Genomic DNA, 11,293 nt, shown 5'->3' with positions numbered 1-11,293 from the left:
CCCTTCTGTATTATGGAGTTATGCAAGGCATTTTTCGTTTGCTTGTAGGTCTGATGAATTGATGATTTTATGTTGCAATGGTGCACAGTATGTCTTATCATTATTAACCAACTGTTGCTTTTATGACCTTTTGTCAAAATAAAGCCTATGAACTGAACTGAAGAATGCTGCTGTTCGTTTTTGTTACAGGCCTTCCTCAAGGTCAGCCAGTATCTCCAGCTTCATCGGCTTCCAGTTGCAGCACAAATTCAGTTTCAATCTCTTTTTATGATCCATTTGGCCTACCATGGCAACGTTTGTTTATCCTTTCAAGAGAACATTTCTCCTTATTGCCCTGTACTTATGCTGCATTCTGACTCTTATCTCTTCTTACTGTTCCTCTGTATTCCTTTGAACGACGCTGTGGTGGTCACACTTTTTCTGTGGAGGCCCTTATGCTGGAGTTCTATTCCGCTCTCTCTCCGGACTACCTCAGACTTCAATATTTTTAAGGCTATTCTTAAATCGTACTTTTTCATATAATTTCCCCTCTCTTTGCTGTCCGCATCTCTTGAACGCCATGATGCCTCTTTGGTGAAAGTGCTTGCGCTATACAAGATTGAGATAAATAGATAGGTAGATAGACATGTTGTGTTCTGTAAAGGTGGCATTGTGTGGTGTGGAGGTATGAATAGATCTATTAGTCGTATTTGGTTTGTTTGGACGTGGTAACAGTAGAGGATTCTTTTCTTGCTGACAGGCTTTGTAGGTTTTACATGAGTTTGCCTAGTATAATGTGTGTACAGTGCTTGGTGCCTTCCAGGTTGCCGTTCATTTTCCTTAGTTAAGGCGCCCTCCAGTCTCTCTTTTCCTTTGCAGATGGGGAGCAGGTGCAAGTGGATCTTGGTCACCTGGCTCAAGCCACGCACACCTGGTGCCTTCCTGGTTGCCACTATTTTTCCCCGCTTAGCAAGCCCCGCCCACCTGGTACCTTCCTGGTTTGCCGCTCTTTTCCCTACTTAAGGAGCACTCCAGCCTCTTTTCCTTTGCAGATGGGGAGCAGGTGCAAGTGGATCTAGGTCACCTGGCCTAAACACTGCACTCCGGGTACCTTCCTGGTTGACGCTCTTTTTTCCCACTTAGCAAGCCCCGCCCACCTGGTGCACTCCTGGTTTGCCGCTCTTTTTCCCTACTTAAGGATCCCTCCAGTTTCGTTTCCAGGTGTTGCTTGTTTTGCTTGATTCTTCTACCCTGCTCCCCCTCCATCCCCTCCAATCTACTTCTGCAAGGGGGAACGTCATTTTTTGAACAAAACCCACCCCAGAACCCCCGCTTTCTACATCCTACACAAAATCCACAAGGACGCAAGACAACCACCTGGTAGACCGATAGTCTCGGCCTGTGACTCTCTTTTAGAGCCTTTATCCCTATATACTGACTTCTTCCTTAAACCCTTTGTAGATGTTGAAGCCTTATAAACATCTATACCACAAGCAGAAGAGTTAGAAGCTCTAAAGATTTGCCTCAACAAAAGGACAGATGTGACCTCAACACTAACAGATTTCATTTGAGAGTATGTTAGGCTCGCCATGTCAGAGAACTTTTTCTTATTAATAAACCAACTATACCAACAAATAAAAGGGGTGAGCATTGGGGCCACTTTTGCCCCCGACGTCGCAAATTTGTACATGGCCCAATATGAAACAGACCATATACACAATGATAACAACCCTCACAAGTCGCACATACTCCTTTGGGGGTGATACATCGACGATGTCTTACTCATATGGACCGGCACGGAAGCAGACCTAGGATTTTTTCATCAATGGCTCAATGAGTGTAATGACCATATTTGGTTTGCCATCGATTGGAGCCACCAGGCTGTTGATTTTCTAGATCTGCACTTATACAGATCAGGAAACAGCCTGAAAACTGAACTCTTCAGGAAACCAACTGATCGGAACAGCTTACTGCATTTTTCCCGTTACCACCCCCAGGGTTTAAAGTACAACCTACCCTACGGCCAGTTTCTTAGGATTAGACGGAATTGTTCAGATAAAGAAAAATACGATCTACATGCCAACGGCCTGCAAAACCGATTGAAAGAAAGGGGATATCCTAAGAAATCGATCAAAGAGGCACGTAAAAGGGCCTTCAACACAGACCGGGGAACATGCTTAACACCCAAAGAAAAAACCGAGATGAACAGACTGGTCTGTGTAACAACATACAGCCCTTTAAGAAACCTTACCAAACAAACAATAAATAAACATTGGCATCTGATCAAAAACAAGGGTACTCTGGAAATAAAGCCTATTTTTGCTTTTAAGAAAAACAAAAACCTAAGAGATACTTTGGTCCACACATACATCGAAGAGACTAAGACACCCAACACATTATGGGCCCTTCCAAACGTTGTGGGACATTACCTGTGTGGCGTGCCGTTTCACCACTCCAATGAAAACCTTTCACTACAAAGATTACCACCGCATTCTTTAGACCCATACCAATTGCAACAGCAAGTTTGTCATTTATGGCATACAATGCCTGTGTCACCTGCTATACATAGGCAAGACCACCAAACCAGTCAAGCAGCGGATCTCAGAACACAGGTCCTGCATTAAGAACAAAATACCGGACAAGCCCATGGTTGAACATTTCAGCCGATTAGGACATACTAATGATGACATCTCCTGGACCATTATACAACAATTTACTCTGCAAAAGAGAGGAGGGGACAGGGACAAAGCACTCACAAGATTGGAACAACAATTGGTCCATAAACTCAACACTGTGAAAACAGGATTAAATGTGTCTGTGGAATGGAAACATTTCTACAGTCAGTAAGCAGGACAGATACACCGACATGGAATAACCATCCAGGGCCGGTTTGGTCTAAATACATAGGGAGGATGTTTGTTCCATTTCTTCACCCACCTCTTTCTCTGTTATTTAGGGACAGCACCAATGATATATCTTTAAACTAGTGCCAACGTAGATGCATCCTCTGGTATCATGTTCATGCAGAACAACCTTTTTGTGTTCGGGTTATTCCAGCTACTGTTGTCTTGTAGCTCGATGCAATAATATATGCTAAAATATGTCTAGTCTTACCACATGATACTCGTGAATTGTTCTGCTACCTGGTGTTATCTCTATTAACAAATGTATGCTTTGGTTTTGTCACTTAAGCCCTCCATGAACACATGTATGTCTTAACTCTGTAATCTAAGTCACCATTCCCAAGTATTACGGGCCACTGAATACAGTGAGATACAAAATGGTGTTTAGAGTGTCTATGGATAGTGTATACCGTATACCACACACTATGTATCACTAACATCTGTGCAAAACGTGCTCTCTCTAGATGTCTTTTGCTCTATCAATACAGCACCTGGACTCATGAACTAATGTATATATTTATGTTGCCATTCTAGTCTCAGCATGTACATTCTCAGGATGCTTTTATGTTATCAGTACAGCACCGGTATTCATGTAATTTAATTTCACAACACACATTGTCACAAACATCTACCCCGATACTATGACACACGGGTTATGCCCCTTACATTTTCGTTTTGGGTTGTTATGGTTACTTTCATTCGGCGGCACCAGTCCTCCTGCTCACTGAATTTATAACTCACATGTATAAATTGATCAGACCTATTTTTGTGATCTTTAAACATCACCATCGGGCACGTGATGTGCACATTGCGTGATTCATTCAATCCTGCAGAGTTGCTGACTGTGATCAGTTTCTTTCCCTTCCCGAGTTAGCTGGGTTTTTTAACTCACTGCTCCTTGTACGAGTCAGTGCAGCATGTATGCAGAACCCTTGTTTTCATTAATTTATTTATCTTTTGGCTTCAACCATTGGCGGCATTGGAGCCCTCCTTTCGTGGCAGCATACTATTCGCTGCACCTAGGATGACGCGCTACCAGGGGAGCACTGTAGCACATCCAATCAGGACAACACGCAGCTTTTTTCACTCGTGGTTGCCATGGACACGGCTTCATTCCCCAGCAGTCCTTGCAGGCCCAGATGAACACTTCATTCAACCTAAGTAAGTCGATTTAAACACTTCCTTCCGTGCTATGGCCTTGTGCCAGTACAGCACCCGTCTCAGTCCTATTGCCTCAAGCATGCTCTGATTGTTTTAACTAAGGTGCCGTCATGAGCGATGCCCTTTTAACTTTCACGTGTGAAAATAAAACAGCAGCCATACTAAGACGCGCTATCTTACACACAGGTTCTGCCATTCATGGACCGTCTGGTTTAGCTGCAGCCATTAAGAAGTGGGTTATTCCACCATCATCACAATTGATGACATTACTTACCACCTGAGGTAAGATTTTACTTTTTACAACCAGTCACTTAAACAAGAATCAACCTAGAATCCTTATGGATCCTTCCATGTTGTTACAGGTATTTACTTGTTTCCTCATCGGCTAATCATATGCCGTCGTGATACCCATACCAAGATGGATACCTTAACTTACCCCTGCACTGGATAAGTCTTCGGTAAGATTCAAGCTCCACACAAACAAGGAGCATTTTTCTGTTCTTTTAGTCAAGCATCTTTTTGGAGTTTAGTGAATTATTGAATCATATTTTTCGAGGTCACCCCTTTACTTATCACACTCCATTTGTTACTTATAGATAGATACTGGAACCATAGTTTACTCCATCACACGTCCTGATGAAAGCCTGCATACAAAGCTGCACGCTACAGCTCTCTTCTGGGCCAAAACACCTTTGTGTCGACGATTACATTACATGTACAGTGCACAGTCTATGCACTGTTTTGTTTTTTGTTGTATGTCCATAGAATTCGTTTTTTTGTTCATTCTGTAAACTGCACAACCGAAAATGTTGACCAATATCAGCAGAATGTTTTTGTTATTCATTTGAATCCAGTCTTTTCCACTGGATTATACTTACCTATATTGTCTTCCTAATATCCCTGGGTACTCTATCCCCACATTGTCGTTATTCATATGCTATTAAATAATTTAAGTCAAAAACATGTGCTGTTATTGACTTTCATATGTGTTAAAATGTTGGACTGGTGTGACCTCTCACCCTGAAACTGTGTTTTGTTTACTCAACTACGCCCACCTGTGTTTTTCAGAGCATTGCCAGTTGCCCTTAAATTTACTCGGAGTCTGTCCTGATACATTCTGGTTTCACCATCACCGTCTTGTGGCCAATGCTGGATTTGACTTTTATGGACTGCATTGATTCACAGTGCGTTACCCTTTCTCATGGTGGCCCTGAATCATGCTGTTCACATCTTCATCTTGTATCCAGGCTTGCAACATTATGTGTTACTACTGACTTCTGCAATTGTATTTGCTGTCCCCTCTTGCTTTGCCACTCTTCTTGACTGCTTATTCTCTGTTCTCTCCTCCTCTCCCTTCCTCCCTTCTCCTATCTCCTCCCCTTACTTTCTTCTATGCACTTACTCTATCAGAATTTTCCTTGGACCTAGTATGATAGCAACCTCGTCTGTCTCTTGTCCCCTTACTTGTTCCCCACCTCCAAGTCATCAGGTCCAGTACAATAGTCACTTGTTTTGTTCCGCCCCTCCCTTTCTGCACCTCTCTCTCACACCTTTTGTTTTCTCTGGCTCTACCAGAAATGTTGTAAGGCCGAGTATGGTAGTCACCTGTCTGTTTCCATTTCCTTCCCACTCTCCCCCTCCCTTCCTTATCTTTGTCTTAGCTCTTGCACTATCTGAAATGTCGTCAGGCCGAGTACGATAATTAATTTCACATCCTTACTGTTCATGGCCTGTAAGAATGTCTTTGTATTTTCCCTTGTTCCCTCCCTTGCCTTGAAGCAGTTTGAAGCACATTGTAGCACATTGTGTATAGGCGCTATATAAATATACTATCATATCATATCACTCGAAGCGCCATCGGTGCAGGTGCTGTCTATGGATTATTGGATGATGGAGATCTAGGACTCTGAGGGCTAGGCTTAGGTACAGAGTCTTGATCAGACAGCTCAATTGACTGTGGATTTAGTTTTTGAATGAAAATGCAGAGGAGCACACAGCCTCATTCTCGAGTCACCAGTCATCTGGTTTTGCAGTGGGGAAGGAGACTAAGGAAATGGGTGGAGAAAGAAGTTTGAACTCGCCAGAGTTGGAGGCAAGTAGCTCATATGCGACTATGTTCTCCATCCTAGAAGCACTTATGACAGATTTGACCTGTAAATATGAGGCCATGGCTGCGAAATTGGATGCAGTCTGTGAGAAGTTTGGGAAATGAGCACACCCTCTCAATGAACTTCTGAAAGCCTCTTATCCAGTAACAAGAGGTGCGGCTTCCATAAGCAAAGAAGTCAGGAATATTCTAGTCCTATTGCAAAAAGAACTGGTTGGGGCACAAGGTGTGAAGGGAGCAACTACGGTGGTGGAAGCAGTAACAGTAGCAGCTGCCGTAGCCAGCAGTGAGATTGACCGCCCATTTGGGCACACACGCCCCAGGAAAAGGGTCATCAAACAACCTTTCAGATAGGCCACGATGTACAAACAGTTAGCTGACAAAAAAGGACATCAAAAATAGGGTGTCAAATGGCTAAGGTGAACCATGCCATTGGGACGCGCTCTGGTAAGGTCACCAATGGCTGCACAAAATGTATAAACTGTGTAGGTATAACTGGGACAAACAAAATTAGGGAACATCACGCCCACAAACTCTCTAATTGTGCTATTTATATAATACCAAGGATTGAGTTGATAGATGCAGAAGAGCTGACCAATGTGTATCTAGGTCAATCACAGTTGCCCTAGAGGAGAGGTATAATCTGACGTATCGGGACCACTACACACCCCACCCAGGGTGTTGCAGCTATGGGTGGGGCTAAAGACAACCGGATACGCAACTTGGAAGGTACATCAGAACCCACTTGGGTTGCGGAGAAGGGAGATAATGTGACTAAGGTGGACATGGGCATGAGTGAAGGAAGACAATTGTTTGCAAATCAACAGCTTCCAACAACTGTGATGAATGTCTTGCAGCTCAAGAGTTTATTCTGTGGGGGCAACAGCTTTTTCCTGAACCGCTCTCGAATCAATGCTTTAATGCATGCTGTTTTGCTCCTTTGCTCCATAAATAGTGGAAACATCAGGATTGTGGACATAATTGAGTACTTTCAGTATGCTGCATCCATTGTCGATTTCTTCGATAAGGACATTCTGCCTTATATTATGAAATCCTAGGAGGCTATCCACACATTGGGCTATGACTGTTCTATTATACCTGCGGCGGGTACATTGAGCTAAAAAATCCCAAGGATGTGATTGGTAATGTGTATTTTCCAACTGAGTGGGGGCAGACAGAAGATGAAGCAGGGGGATTGCCACCCAGATCGATTAGTTTGGCGCACATTACGAAAGAGCCACCGGAAATTAAGGACCAGGGAAGAGTGGGTGATGAATCTCACTGGGTATGACTGGAGACTTTGATAAAATCAAGGGGGCTTCCATACTCATAGCCAGGGCTTTGGACCTATCCACCTGAGGATGAATTGGAATACCAGGGGCCATAACCATTTATTTCAGGAAGATCATCTTTTAGCTATTTACACGGTCTCAATGTGATATTACTCCAAGAAACTTGGTTAATGGACCCGCTGGTGGAAGATGGTTGGAACTTCATCACAAGAGCTGCGAGTAAGGGTTTTTGTTGGCGTCCGAAGGGAGGGTTGGCATTAGGAGTGAAGCATCCATTGGGGATTGTGGAAATATCTGTACCAACCCCTAACATTCTTGTGGCAAGGGTGGCTTTCATGCAGAGCACAGATATGTCTGACATATGGGAGGTGTTGTGTGTAAATGTCTGTGTACCTCCATATATAAAGGAAGTTGCAGCCAGTATGTGTGAAATAGAGTCTTTCTTGGGTGGATTGGATCAGGTGGGACCGGTAGTATTATGTGGAGATTTGAATGCCAGGATTCCCTTGCATTAAGGCAGGCTATGGATGATGCAGATTCCATTATTCCATCGGGATGGTTGTGAATCCCTGACAGGGCAACTCATTGGGGGATGGCTTGGGCATGTCTATTATCCTCCTTTGGGTTTATTGCCATCAATGGTGCGTATCCATCTGATGACCCACCCAACTTCACCAGGGTTGGTAAAGGCTTAGCAGTACCTTGGACTAAATGTTTGTTTCTAACCTCCCCATGATTATGGAGGATATCTGTGTTTATCAGTGCGTGGAGAGCAATCACTATCCAATTCTGGCACACTTAAGGATGCAGGTAGTGTTCGTCGATAAAAGAATTTGGGCGACTCAGCATTGATCCTGGTTTAAGTCGCATCACATGGAGCGACTACAAATTGGTTTGCGCAGTGAGGTTAGCAAGCATGTTCCTGGATACATCCCATGCAGAGGTAGTAAGACCTGTGGGGTTGACTCTAGGACAGGTTATTTCACAGTTTGAGGCTAACATGCATGAGATACATAGTTGTGCTCTGAGGCCAGTTAATACTGCAAGCAAGACTGCCTTGGGGCCTAAGCATCGACATCGACATCACAATGGCCACATAATTAGGGATGGTAAGAGAAAGCTGAGGAGGGAATTACACATGATAGCAGCTATTGAACATGTGCCACTAGTCCATAGTGAGAAGGTTAGAAAGGCCAAAGCTACTTATTGCAAATGGCTAAAGCTACAAAAATACAGCATGGCATGTCGCAAATGGCAGAGGTTAGTGTTAATGACACAGAACAAAGATAGCACTGCCTTCTAGAAAATTGTTAAGGGCTGGGACTCTAATACTAGAGATGTAATTGGGCTGCTGAGGCAGAATGGGTAACACACATAGCACTGACATTGGGAGGAGATATGCCGACTTATATCAGGGGGCCGCTGGTGGAGCATAACTGGGCAAATGCGCTAACCCAGGATGAAATCGAGGGGGTTATTATATTTTGCAAGGCATCCAGGGCCCCGGGCCCGAATGGAATATGTAGTAGTGTTATCAAGGAAGATCCTCCCATTGGGGCCATTGCACTGCACACTCTCTTTAAGAGCATTCAGACTCTGCAGTGCATACCGGCATCATGGCAAGACAGCATTATCATGCCTGTACTAAAAATCGGCAGGCACGATGATCCTAAGAATTATTGAATGCTGGCTATGCTTGCTGTTCCGGGAACAATCTTTGCTAGAATACTCCTGGATGAATTGACGCAAAGGGAAGAAAGCCTTGAAATGATCCTGCTGTTGCAAACTGGGTCTCCGAAGAAATTTAGCACAAACATCAACACGCTGGCTTTAACCACTGTAATACAACAATCATGGATGGTGAGGAACGTCCCAGTCTTTGTAGCATTTATTGATTTAACCACAGCATTTGACACCGTTGATTGCAACATGCTGTGGAGTAAGCTGCAGAGGCTGGGCATTCCTCCAGGCCTGCTTAAGATGTTGGTGCTTGTGTACTGCCAGACAAGGTTCAAGGTAAGAGTGGACCAACACAGAGGTTCTACTGCCTGCATACCAACCTAAAAGGGCCTGAAACAGGGCAGTACCCTTGCCCAATATTGTTTAATCTCTACACGGCAGACCTGCGCGCAGCCCTGTGTCATTCTACTGTGATTCAAACTAATATTTTATTCAATCATGTCTGCCCTTTGCATTCCTTCTATTTATCATATATTTTTATTTTCCTTTTTTTATAGAGCCCCCAAATATATATGCATTATCCTTTTTGCTCATAGAATCCCCCCGTTTCCCCACACATAGCCATGCCCACCTCCACTGCTTTCACTTGTCTATCGTAATCTTCCTATCCTTTCCTGAAAACATTTTGTAACTTCTTTTTTCAAATCCCACCTTTTCAGCTTTTGAACCATGTAAGGTGCTTGATATGTTCTGGCTCGGGCCAGTGCTAAACACAAATTCAAATAAAATAAAATATCCTTGTTTTGCTAAGGACCCTAATTTGCTTTGAAATGTTTTGGGAGGTCACTGTTTATTTCCTTGTATGTATTGTTTGAGCCCAAATCTTAAAGTACTTCAATTTACACTCTGTGAATACACCTTGAGTAACTTTTTGAAATATATAAGTATTTTAGTGCATTGTGTCTATTCACAGATTTATTTATATTACAAGAAAGGCAACATATGCTTTTATTTATCAGAATATACTGTAAGATGGACAATTTAAGTCAAACTTTAATGAGACATCTCCTTTTCATGAAATAAAACTATTGTTAAGTAAGTATTATGCAAGGTTATTGATACAAATCCTAAATAATTGTGTTTTGTGAAAAGAAATACATGTTCCTATATAAAAGAAAAGTATCATTGGGAAATATGTTGTGTGTAGAGTAAATCTACAAACATATTTCAGCCAAAGTGTGTTATCTAATTATATGTGGCTATTCAGCATAGTTTAAGCCTTGGCCACCATATTAGAATATTATGAACTGTGATTGATGAGTGAAAATAGTAGAAACTAAGAAATCAGTTTGGGAATTGATGAAAGTAAATATTGGTATTTTTTTTTCTAAAAGCATTAAGGATTAAGTTATTCAAATCAGATACTGACAAAATAAATGTAGCAAAGTTCACAAATGTAAACAATTATCACAAATTTCCCCCTCTAAGCAAGGCACATACCTGATGTTGTAGTTATCACTGTGCCTAGGGACTAACATCTTTAAAGCTTTGTAAGCTGAATGTTGCCCATGGGTGAAATTAGTAGGAATATTTGCTCATGAGGGTTTATATTTTTTATTTAAACTGTTTGATTGTAAAATAAGTAAATTAACTCAGTTGACAAAATAATATAGTTTAATGTGTAATCATTTTATCAATCGTGTTTTGTTAATGGAGTAATCTGAATAAACTTTTTAAAACTTGAACTTGACTTCTTTTTTATAGTCTTAACTTGGGTTGTGCACTTTTGTATAATGAGAATTCATCCAGTTTCTTCTGTTTAATTTATTTCTAAATTGCTTGGTAGATCCTGAGGTTCAATTAGCATAGCATGTTCCTCGATTAGGTTGTCTGTTAGTTCCGTGTCTGGCCTATGTCAATTCATTTGTTTTGATTGGTAGGACTGTATATGCTTTGCCAAAATCATTAGATGGGTATGTTCATGTATCTGTATGTTACATTCATGCTAAAGCATATTGTGGACGCAAATGTGAACAAATCCAAAATCATTACCCTAAGACAAAGAAGAATACAATATTTGTTTGGGGAGATTTTTTGAATAAACCTTCACTTTTCATAATAGTTCTTTGTATTATCGCACTGCCTCTACAAAGTGTACATATTGCAGTTGG

The 11,293-nt window shown here is 42.1% G+C and overlaps 1 long non-coding RNA gene across 2 annotated transcripts; it reads left to right on the top strand.

Annotated features, from left to right (window-relative positions):
- The first annotated feature begins 1,777 nt into the window (after positions 1-1,777).
- LOC138521166 (uncharacterized) lies at positions 1,778-10,782 on the top strand. 2 transcript variants are annotated; one of them, XR_011282958.1, is made up of 4 exons: positions 1,778-4,043; positions 4,230-4,325; positions 4,406-4,501; positions 5,112-10,782. It is a non-coding gene; the product is annotated as an uncharacterized lncRNA (long non-coding RNA). The 2 variants fall into 2 exon arrangements; XR_011282957.1 differs by having other exon boundaries at positions 1,778-4,325.
- The last annotated feature ends 511 nt before the right edge of the window (positions 10,783-11,293 follow it).

The sequence above is a fragment of the Ambystoma mexicanum genome, chromosome 13, assembly GCF_040938575.1.
Source record: "Ambystoma mexicanum isolate Mex_15411 chromosome 13, UKY_AmexF1_1, whole genome shotgun sequence".
NCBI classification, from domain to species: Eukaryota; Metazoa; Chordata; class Amphibia; order Caudata; family Ambystomatidae; genus Ambystoma; species Ambystoma mexicanum.
Note: the sequence above shows the minus strand (reverse complement) of the source record. Positions and strands in the feature narration are given on the sequence as shown.